This window comes from Arachis hypogaea, chromosome 20, assembly GCF_003086295.3.
Source record: "Arachis hypogaea cultivar Tifrunner chromosome 20, arahy.Tifrunner.gnm2.J5K5, whole genome shotgun sequence".
In the NCBI taxonomy this organism is placed as follows: Eukaryota; Viridiplantae; Streptophyta; class Magnoliopsida; order Fabales; family Fabaceae; genus Arachis; species Arachis hypogaea.
The window spans coordinates 11,205,152-11,217,592 of record NC_092055.1 but is presented as its reverse complement, the minus strand read 5'-3'; positions in this window follow the sequence as shown (position 1 = coordinate 11,217,592).

The window sequence follows — 12,441 nt, the reverse complement described above, 5'->3', positions numbered from 1 at the left end:
GACCATAGGCAAAGGAATCCTAATCCACCATTCCTATCCTTCATCTTGAGCCTAACCATATGTTGTATTATAAAGTATGGCCAATTAATCTTAATTCCATTCATCATAGCCCACATGACAATCAAATCTTCATCATTTACATTCGCATGCCCGGATATTCTAGGTTGCAATACATAGGTGACTAGATATAACAAAGTTCTATTTTCCGCACTCATTGAATTGCAACTAATTTTGGAATGAGCTCCCTGTACAAGATTGAACAAATGCATGGCATTGTCCTTTGAATAACCCCATTCATCAATTGGGGTTTTACCACCTTGAAACAAGTCACCTTGATTTGGCAGCTCCCAAATGGTGGCTAACTCATCACCATCTAGCCTATAATCCTTTCTTCCTATCTTGAATAATAATGTGAAACTTGATTCATCTTCCTCATCAATCTCAATCATGAGTGTACTATAGGCTATGGCAACTAAATCCGGATAAAATTTACTCTTAATTTGAACAAAATCCATGAGACCTTGATGAACTAGAATAGCCTTAAGAGTATCAAAGTTATGAATGACAAGAAGGGTCGGATCCAAATACCTCGGAGGAATTTCCTTTCTTCCGGCGAGCCTTGCCTCATAGAATTGAAGATCTTCATTAGAAGCAAAGTACCTTGCCAAAGGATGATTATTTGGAGGTGGAACCACACTTGAAGAACCTTTTGACTTCTTGACGGTTCTCTTGATTCTAGGCATTGTGGATGATTTTGTTTTATGGGTTTTGTAGAGGAGAATGTGGGGACTTCAAATATGTAATTTGTTTGTAGTGGGTATCTAAGTTTTGTGAGTTGTATGAAGCTATATGTGAGCTTGTTTTGGAGGTAATGGAGGTTTGGAGGTGGAGATATGAGTTGTGAGGTTGAAGATGATGAAAAAGTGGGGTTTTGTTTGCACAAAAATGCCAAATTTACGTGTTTTTATGTAATTTGGTCTTGTTTGCATCGATGCAATGGGCTTTGCATCGATGCACATAGCACGTCGTGTGCTTTGCATCGATGCAAAGCTTGGTTGCATCGATGCAACATGCATCATTTTGCCCAAAATCACCAAATTTTCATCCTTTGGTGGTTCTTTCTTCAATCCTTTGAGTTCCATCATGTATATACTCATTTAAACTATTATAAACTTCAATTTGTTGATCCTCCATTGTTTATAATCTTCAAATTCTTCAATCTTCCTCAAGATTAATCACTCATTCATCAACTCATAAACCTACAAAACAATGGCTAATTGGATATCTCCAATGCTTAAGTTAGTAAGAGATAAAATAGCAATATAAATACAATGAATTCAAACAAATCATATTAGATTAGAATCTAAGATACCAAGTTCATTTCGGATGTTAAAAAAACTTTCTTTACATAAAGGTTTAGTGAAGATGTCCGCTAGTTGTTTACTAGTTTCGACAAATTCAATAACCACATCACCCTTTTCAACATGGTCTCTTATGAAGTGATGTCTAATCTCAATATGCTTGGTTCTTGAATGTTGAACCGGATTCTTGGTTAAATTTATTGCACTAGTATTATCACATTTGATAGGAATGTGATCAAGCATGAGTCCATAGTCCACAAGTTGTTGTTTCATCCATAAAATTTGGGCGCAACAACTACCGGCGGCTACATACTCGGCTTCGGCGGTAGATAAGGCTACACTTACTTGTTTCTTGCTATGCCATGAAACAAGAGAGTTTCCTAGCAAGTGACAAGTGCCGCTAGTGCTTTTCCTATCCAATTTGCAACCGGCAAAATCGGAATCGGAATAACCAATCAAATCACAAGTGGATCCTTTCGGATACCACAATCCAACATTTAATGTTCCTAGGAGATACTTCATAATCCTTTTCACCGCACTTAAGTGAGATTCCTTAGGATTAGTTTGGTATCTCGCACACATGCATACACTAAACATGATATCTGGCCTACTTGCCGTTAGATAAAGCAATGATCCTATCATGCCTCTATACTTCTTTACATCTATGTTTTTACCTTGTTCATCTTTGTCAAGGTAGCAAGTAGTGCTCATTGGTGTGTCCATTGCCTTAGCATTGTCCATTCCAAATCTTTTGAGCAATTCCTTGCAATATTTGGTTTGGCCAACGAAAGTTCCTTCTTTTCCTTGTTTGATTTGAAGACCAAGGAAGAAGTTGAGTTCGCCCATCATGGACATTTCAAATTCACTTTGCATGAGGTTTGAGAAAAACTTGCAAAGTGATTCGTTAGTTGAACCAAATATTATGTCATCGACGTAAACTTGTACCAAAAGGATATTTTTGTTTTCAATCATGATAAATAAAGTTGTATCAACCTTCCCTCTTCTAAAACCCTTTTCTATTAAAAACTTGCTCAAACGTTCATACCAAGCTCTTGGAGCTTGTTTAAGACCATAAAGAGCTTTCTTGAGTTTAAAAACATGATTAGGATTTTCATAATCCTCAAAACCGGGAGGTTGTTCAACATATACTTCTTCTTGAATGAAACCATTAAGAAAGGCACTCTTAACATCCATTTGATAAAGTTTGAAGTTATAAGAGGATGCAAAAGCAAGTAACATCCTAATAGCTTCTAATCTAGCTACGGGAGCATAAGTTTCGTCATAATCAATGCCTTCCTCTTGATTATAACCTTTAGCTACTAATCTAGCTTTGTTTCTAACAATTGTACCATTTTCATCGAGTTTATTTCTAAAAACCCATTTTGTTCCGACAATTGTTTGATTACTTGGTTTAGGCACCAATTCCCAAACGTCATTTCGTTTGAATTGGTTAAGCTCCTCTTGCATTGCCATAACCCAATGTTCATCATCAATTGCGGACTCAATGGTAGATGGTTCAATTTGAGAAACAAAAGCACTATATGTAAATAAATTTCTAAAAGAGGATCGAGTTGTTACCCCTTTCGAAACATTACCAATGACGTTGTCTAGAGGATGATCCTTTGAAGTATGCCAGTCCTTTGGAAGTGCATTTATTTGTGCTTGTGATGGTGCAATTTCTTCAACTTGAACATTATCCTTTGTTGTAGAGGCTTTATTTAAATCTTTTTCTTTGTCTTCACCATTCAAATTTAGTGAATCAAATTTTTCTACATTTTCATCAAAATCTTTTCTAGCATAACAACGGTTAGTTTCATCAAAAGCGACATGAATACTTTCTTCCATAGTCATGATGCGTTTATTATATACTCTAAAAGCTTTGCTAGTTAAAGAGTAGCCTAAGAAGATTCCTTCATCAGCCTTAGCATCAAATTTGCCTAAGTTATCTTTTCCATTATTTAGAATAAAGCATTTACAGCCAAAGACGTGAAGGTGGGAAATATTTGGCTTTCTTCCTTTGTACAATTCGTACGGTGTTTTCTTAAGAATAGGTCGAATGATAATCCTATTCATAACATAACACGCGGTACTAACCGCATCCGCCCAAAAGTACTTAGGAATATTAGCCTCATTGAGCATAGTTCTCGCCATTTCTTCTAAATGACGATTTTTCCTTTCAACCACACCATTTTGTTGTGGTGTTCTAGGAGAGGAAAAATTATGCTCAATGCCATTTTCTTCACAAAAAGTTTCAAAAAGATTGTTTTCAAATTCTCCACCATGATCACTTCTAATAGATGATATATGCAAATTCTTTTCATTTTGAATAACTTTGGCTAATCTTTTGAATGCTCGAAATGCATCACTCTTGTTTGCTAGAAACAAGGTCCATGTAAATCGAGAGTAATCATCAACAATAACTAAAGCATAGTAATTGCCACCAAAACTCATAGTCCTAGAAGGACCAAATAAATCCATGTGCAAAAGTTGTAATGGCCTTGTTGTTGAAACAATATTTTTGGATTTAAAAGAGGCCTTTACTTGTTTTCCCTTTTGACATGCGTCGCAAAGGACGTCTTTTTCAAAACGTAGCTTTGGTAAGCCAATTACTAACTCTTTAGAGACCAACTTGCTAAGATGGTCCATGTTAGCATGAGCTACTCTACGATGCCATAACCAAGTTTCATCATTTTTACTAACAAGGCATTTCACATCATTTGAGGAAACTTCATCTATATTAATCATGTATACATTGTCAATACGGTGTCCAATTAGCACAATTTCATTAGTGTCTTGCCTTTTTATCAAACAACATTTTGAGTCAAAGGTAACTAAGTTTCCTTTGTCACAAAGTTGGCTAACACTAATGAGATTATGTTTGAGACCTTTGACAAGTATAACATTATCTATGGAGGTAGAAGAATTTTTACCAACTTTTCCAACGCCGATTACTTTGCCGGTGTTGTTGTCTCCATAGATCACATTTCCTCCGTTTGTAGGCTCTATTGCGGTGAACTTTGATTCATCGCCGGTCATGTGTTTGGAGCATCCACTATCAACATACCAATTTGTATCCTTAGCTCCAACACGTACCTACAAAACAATTAAAATTGGGATTTAGGTACCCAAGTGAATTTGGGTCCTTGATGGTTAGTATGAGCATAATGCCCATAAGGTGCCCATCTCGTATCTTGACTACGAAAGTTTATATGTTTAATTCTTGTAAAGCATACGGGTGCTATATGACCTACTTTATTGCAATAATGACATATGACATTTGGATTATGCATCCTATGCATGTTTCTAAATGGTTGCCTAGATTGTTTCCTAAATGCAACATCTTTTGATCTATATGCATTGTGATTATAATTTCTAAATGAAGCATGTTGAGGAGGATGTTTAAAGGCTTTATTCCTTTTAGGCATGCTTGCCTTTTGGGCTTGCGGTTGCCTAATAGGAATTTTAGTATTTTTAAATTTTCCTTTTTCAAAACCTAAACCTTCCTTATTATGAACATGCTTTTGATTTTTCAACATTTTATCTAAGTTCTTTGAAGATTCATTGAACTTAGCTAAAGTGTTCTTAAGATTTGTAATTTCATTTTCATGCATTTTACAAGATTTGTATGGATCACTACTTGTGCTACACTTATCTTTTCCAAGATTGATATTCTCATTTTTCAACATCTCATTTTGTTTTAAAAGATCCATATTCTTTTTCTTTAGGAGAGAATAATCTTGGGTAAGTTTTGTGTACACCTCAAGTAAGGCATCATATTCATCTTGTAAATTAAAAGAAGTGGAGTTGTCATTACTAACCTTTTCTTCGCTTGCCATTAAGCAAAGATTTGCAACCTCGTCGTCATCGGAGTCGGATTCATCCTCGTTCTCCCATGATATGTATGCTTTCTCCTTCTTCTTAAATTTCTTGTTTTTGTCCTCCTTTTGAAGTTTTGGACAATTGGGTTTAATGTGTCCAACTTCTCCACACTCATAGCATTTTGGTACCTTTGTTTTGCTCTTGAAGTTTTTCTTCATTGCAAACTTATTGAATCTTTTTAATAAGAGTGCAAATTCTTCATCTCCTTCTTCTTCATTATCATCACTCTCTTCTTGTAGTGATGTTGTTTTAAGGGCGAGACTTTTCTTCTTGCTTTCTTCACCTTTTTGTCTATTTAGCATAGTCATCTCATAGGTGAGAAGATTACCTCGTAGTTGATCAAATGTAAGTTGATCATAGAGCCTTCCTTCCACAATGGCGTTCACTTTGGAGTTCCATTTTGGTGTAAGGCTTGTAAGCACCTTGGTCACAATTTGTTTATCATTGTATTTTGTGCCAAGCATGCTTAGGTTGTTGAAGATCTTGGAGAGTCTTTCAAGAGCTTCTTCAATGCTCTCTTCATCTTTCATTTTAAAATTTTCCCATTCATGAACCAACATAAATACCTTAGATTCTTTAACGTGGTCGGTTCCTTCGTAAGTGATTTGGAGTTTATCCCAAATCTCTTTAGCGGTTTCACATGTAGAGATCTTCATATAGTCATGCTCGTTAAGTGCACAATGAATGAAGTTGATGGCTTTATCATTCATTGCCACTTTCTTCCAATCATCGTCATTATATTCACTTTCTCCTTTCGGTACTTGCTTTAAGACGGAGACTTCTCCTTCTTTAGCGCTTGTTGTCTTTGTTGGAATGTGATTTCCATTCTCAATCACTTTCCAAATTCTCACATCTTGAGAACGGATCCAAATTCTCATCTTATTTTTCCAATAAGAGTAATTTGTTCCGCTAAAAAGAGGAGGTCTAGCGGTTGAGTTACCTTCACTAGTGTTGTTGTTGTTAAAGCTTGTGCTTGCCATGATCTTTTCCCTTAAACGGTTAAGTCTTTCAAAGGGTTAAGCTCTGATACCACTTGTAGAACCTATGCACAATTACTCAAGAGGGGGGGTGAATTGAGTATTGCAACAACAATGAATCTTTTTGCGGAAGTTAAAGACAATATATAAAAGTGTTATTGTACTAGTATTTTTCCAAGAGCTTAACTCAATTGCTAAGCATTTATAAGGAGCTTTTACTTTCCAATAGACACCAACTCAAATAAATTGATCAAGCTTTTCACCAATCGGACTTAAGCTATTCCTTAAGTACTTACGAAGCTACTTTTCGATCACAATTTATTTGCTCAAAGGTAAAAGACAATAATATAGAAGAGATGAGTTTGGAGAGATGCAAACGCTATTTAGAGTGGTTCGGCACAATCCTTGTCCTACGTCCACTTTCTTTCTCAATCGCTATTGAGAAGTTCCACTATTGCCAAGCTTCAAGGTGCTCGCGCATAACCTTTTACAATCCGAGTCCTTAGTTTCTAACACCTCACGGTATATGATCACCACTCGTATACTAACCCACTCCACTTAGAGATTCCTTCTCTAAGATTTGCCTTGAGTGCTTAGTATACTTCTTTGGTATCCTCACCGACTATAGTGTTTATAACTCTTGACTCAACCTTGGAGATCACACTCCAATTTACAAAGTGTTACAAGAAAACAATTCTCAAAGAATTGTTGAGATGAAATGAGTACTCTCTAGAAGAGTGTATAATTACAAGTTTAGTACTATTGAACCAATTGATATTGCTCTCTCAAATTGTGTATTATAACACCTTAAAAATGTGTAGAATGAAAGAATATGAACAAGATAGTTTGCAAATACTCACATGTATGAAATAAGGCTTTAATCCATCTATTTATAGACTCCCCAAACCTTAGAAACGTTCGGGAGTTAATGGGATGGAGCCGTTTTGTTAAAACTAGCCGTTTTTTATGTTTTTGAATCATTTGCATCGATGCATAACACTTTGCATCGATGCAAATGTGTCTTTGAAGCTGAAATTTGAATTTTCAGCTAGGTTGCATCGATGCAAACATCTTTGCATCGATGCAAAAAGTCGTTGCATGCTTTGCATCGATGCAAGATGAGTGTGCATCGATGCAAACCTTAAATAATGGCTTAAAATCACTTCAAAATGCTTAGGATTGATCTCAAACTTGTTGGAGTCAATTCCTATGCTTTTGTACCTTTGAAAACAAGTTTTTAAACCATTTGGCTAGCATCGAATTGCAAGATGTGCATCAAAACATTTTGTGAGTGTGTGTTGAGAGATTTAGCAATTGGTTCTTAACAAGAAGTTACCTAAGTCCTAAGACACTATACTTGTCTTCAAACGTTGTGGACTTGAGTTTCTTGTTGATGTTGTGTTGCTTTCAACTCTTCATTCCTCAACGTTGAATGTTGGTTGATCTTTCAACATGCTTTTTCATTCAAGTTGTTTGTTGGTTTGTCATTTATCAAAACCTACGAATACAAACTTCGCATACAAGAAACATGGTTTACAGCAGTGACTACACACTCCATCACCCATGCTCTCCATTTATGCCCAAATCCCATTTTCTGCAGCACAATATTCACAAAGCTCCACTTAACCCTGTCATATGCCTTTTGGAAGTCAAGCTTGATTAGGGCAGCCTCTTTTTTCCTCAGTTTAAGCCAACTAACTGTTTCACACGCAATAAGCGCCCCGTCATGAATTTTCCTTCCCTGTACAAACGCACTCTGGGTCTCTCCTACTAATGCTGGCATCACTGATCTCATCCTCCTAACTAGCACCTTCGAAATAACCTTATACACACACCCCACCATACTGATTGGTCGCAGGTCTTTAATCTCCTTCGCCCCTATGAATTCAGGTGCTAACGCCACCCAAGTGATATTGGCATCCGCCGGCAGCTTGGCCGTTTGGAAAAACCCCATCACTGCAGCCGTGAATTCAGAACCAATCTCATCCCAGCATCTCTTAATGAAGTTCATGTTGTATCCGTCACACCCTGGCGCCTTGGAGGACTCACAATCCCACACAGCCTCTCTGATCTCTTCACCCGACGGCATCACTTCTAAGGCCATAGCATCTTCCTCACATATTTGAGCCACTAGACCATCTCTGAAACCCACAGTAGGAGAGTCTTCCTGATGATATAAATCCTTATAAAACTCTCTGATAGCAACCTTTATTCTAGCCTGATTCCGAACCAGCCTGCCGTTGATAACCAGAGTATCAATCCTATTGTTCCGCCTTCTTGCTGAAGCTATATTGTGGAAGTATCTTGTATTCCTGTCCATATCATTCACGTGCCGAGATCGCGACATCTGCTTCCAGTGTACTTCTTTCCTCACATACCATCGCTCACAGCATTTAACCAACGCCTTTCTTCTAGCCTCCAGTGTTCCATCATATACTCCATTGCTGACCATATCATCAATCCTCTTGATCTCTTCCTCAAACTTTGTAATCTTCTTATCCATGTCACCAAAATTTGCCTTATGCCATCTTCTCAGTGGTTCTGTCAGCCCCTTCAATTTAGCTGTGAACTGCAGCTCTCCCAGTCCTCTCCACTCCTCCTTTACCATCCTGAGAAATCCCTCATGCGTAAACCATGAATCAAGACTCCGGAACGGCCTGGGACCTCCTCTCAGCTTCCTACCCTCCACTATTAGCGGGCAATGATCTGACAAACCCCTTGGTCCACCTCGCAAATGTGCCTCTGGGAACTCTTCTAGCCACTCCAAGCTAACCAGAACTCTATCTATGCGACTGCAAGAGTGCCCGCGAAACCATGTAAACTTCCGATCGGTGAGCGGTAAATCCACTAAGTTCATGTCCTGAATCCAAGACTTAAAATCTTCCGCAGACCGTGTCAACCCGGTAGTGCCTCTCCGTTCCTCTATGTGTACTATTTCATTGAAGTCTCCCATAAAACAGCACGGAACCTGACATAACCCCGCTATATAGCTCAGCTCCTCCCACGTCTGAATCTTCTCATCTCTATCATGTGCACCATAGACCAAGACAAACGCACAGTTGAAACTACTTTTTAATATCATTCCTTCAACACACAACCACCTTTCTCCCTTATAACAGTTATTCAATTTGAACATCTCCTCATCCCAAATTAGCAATAGTCCACCAGACGCCCCGCCAGACCCTACATATTCCCACCCTGGACTACCTTGTCCCCATATTCTTGCAACGTCAAACCTCGTCACTATCTGCCTTTTAGTTTTAACCAAACCTAGCATTTGTAACCTATGTTTATTCCTTAGGTCCTTTATCATCCTCAACTTTCCATCTCTCATCAGCCCCCGAACATTCCATGAACTAAAAATCATTTTAAGATTGTTTTACACACCTGTTTTGCATGTTTGGGTCTGCATCGTCTCATTTTCGCTTTCTGCTTTGCCATCTTTTTTTACGAGCTATTTCTTCATTCTGTGCTTGTAGAATGGCCATGATGTCGTCCTCTTCATCGTATAATATCGCTCCTGATTCGCGTGCCAGCTCCCAGGTCTTTCTATTTTCTACCAACTGCTCCTCCACATCAGTGTGTTGATTGTCACTTGCTTCATCAATCCCCTTTCCCTCTTGGCCCAGTTCAGTTTCTGCAAAGTCTTCCTCAATCTGCCTGCATAGCACCCTCCCGATTCGCCCACAGCACTTATGTAGCCTTCGGTCACTCCCGGTTTCATTTCCCGGTCTGGCACTATATCTCCCATGCCTCCCCTCTGCACAATCAGCCAACATCACACCTCACTGCAAGCAACTCTCTCCAAGTTTGTCACGTCGTTCTCCCCTTGCTATCGGAAAATCTGAGACGCCACACGGACCCTGGTCGACTGCCGCCAAAGGGCCATCTTCCCCACCACCAACTCCACTCCCCGCGTCATCATCATCATCAGTCCCGGGGCTTTGGAGTCTGACCGACCCATCACGCTGGTTCCCTCCGGGATGCACCTTTCCGCGGCCTTCCCCGTTGGTCGCCGTCTGCCTTCCATCGACCAGTAATTCTCCAATGGCATCGCGCGCTTCTTCCGTGCAGATCAGGGCTGGCGGAACGCGACCCACAACCCCCAAAGGAGCCCGACTATCAGTCCCGGGGCTTTGGAGTCTGACCAATCCATCACGCTGGTTCCCTCCGTGACGCACCTTTCCGCGGCCTTCTCCGTTGGTCGCCGCCTGCCTTCCATCGACCGGTAATTCTCCATGGGCGCCGCACCCTTCTCCCGTGTAGAACAGGGCTGGAGGATCGCAACCCACAACCCCCAAAGGAGTCCGACCCGTAGCAGCTTCCAAGGACCGCTGACCCGCATCTGCTTTCTCGTGGAGTTAGAGTCCTGGGCCCAACTTTTCCTGCCTGCCCCCCTGTTGTGTTAGGGCCCAAGTCTTGTCTAAGTGTGAATTTTTTGGTGTTACACTTGTGGGCTCCCTTTCTAGCCCAATTAAGTCTTCAGTCAATGTTTTTTCAGAATCTTCATCATATAGCACAACGGCTCTTCCCCCCAATTCATGCATAACGTAATTATCCTTAGTTAATGCCGGATACGTTCCGATTTTTTTGAGATTACGCTGCACAAAGCCATTATTCCATTCATTCAAAATTGTATCTGTAATTACAATTCTGCCCTTATCTTCTTCCTCATCCCGTGGTACCATCAACATTCGATCTTCATCCCGTGTCCCTTCATGCAATGACCCTACATCAGAATTCTGTATAATATCTCCGCCGGCACTGCTATTTTTGCTATCGGAATTCCTTTGTATACGTGTCTTTTCATCCTCAGATTTTTCGGTGCACATTAGATCACACGCCTCATGTCCAACCTCCTTCACTAGGACGTCGAAACCTCCCGTACCCACTGTGACGTGGATCCTTTCTTGAATGACATCCATTACGCATGTGTCAATCTGAACATGGCCTACAGTGAAAGAGCTACATTTTTCCGTTTCTTTGGCACATCTAATGACTTCTCCCCATTGGTCTCCTATCGTTCTAAAAGTGTTAACTGACCAAGCGTGCAACGGGACCCCAAAGCATTCCAGCCACACCCTCCGAGTTTCACTATGTTCCGACTCCTCCCATCGCCACACTCTATGGAATAATTTTAAGAGGCCATTCATGTTAAAATTGTAAGCATCGTCAGCGTTCCGTACACAATCAAAAGTCATAAGTGCTTTGTATGCGCCCATCTCCCGCACCTGAACAACATTAGGCACATTTTTTGCGATCATTTCTTTTAAAGAAGCAAAGTTAATGGCTTTGGTCGTGCCCCCGACGATGCTCCTCTGCAACCATTCCAAATTCTCTGTTGCCACTGCTACTTTCACTTTCTTTGTCCAGCCCTTTCCATACGGATATTTGTCGCTTTCCTGTTCCCGCACCTCATTTCCAGGAGTCTCAGGATCAGTCTCAGTAGCTTTCCTACGCGGCTGCCATGTAGCGTTTTGTTGTTTGTCCCCCTCCACATGTCTATTACTTGTTGTTACTGCTTCCGACCTTCTTCTGTATTTTGCCTCTTCCACAAACAAAATCTTCCCTCTCAGACTCTGATGATTCATTTTCGCAACAGCCTTCAAAACCCCTCCTTTCGTTGTGTATCGCACGAAAGCAATCATATATATATTATCACTTTTTTGTTTTCGTGATAAGTATATATCATTGATTCGTCCCGTCCAGTTGAACAAATGGAATAATTCCCTCTTGGATATGTCCTGCGGCAAATTACTTACAAAGACAGAAAATGATTCATTCTCCAGCCGCCGAAACTCTTCTCAATTTCAAACCCTTGGATCCTTGTCACGTTCCCTATACCTACCCCTCCCTGTGTTTCCCACCCCCTCTCTCTCTCTCACTCTCTCTCTCATCTTGCCAGTCTAGATTGACTCAAATTCGAATTTGTGATGGTTTTCTCATAATAAGTATCTGGAATATGATTGATTCAGGATATTTTAAACTTGTTAGTCACCACATTAAAAGATATCGATCTGTACCACGATATTAAAATACAAAATATAAGAAAAAAAAGTTACATTTAGCATTACCCGTGGTCAGACAATTTGCTTGTTTTATTACTTTGTTCGCTGACCTCCATTGATGAATTGCTTGTACCATACAAATCTATGAGATTATGAGGATCATCCCCTTTTAGTATCTCATCTTCATCATCATTTTTATCACCGTTTAATGAGAAC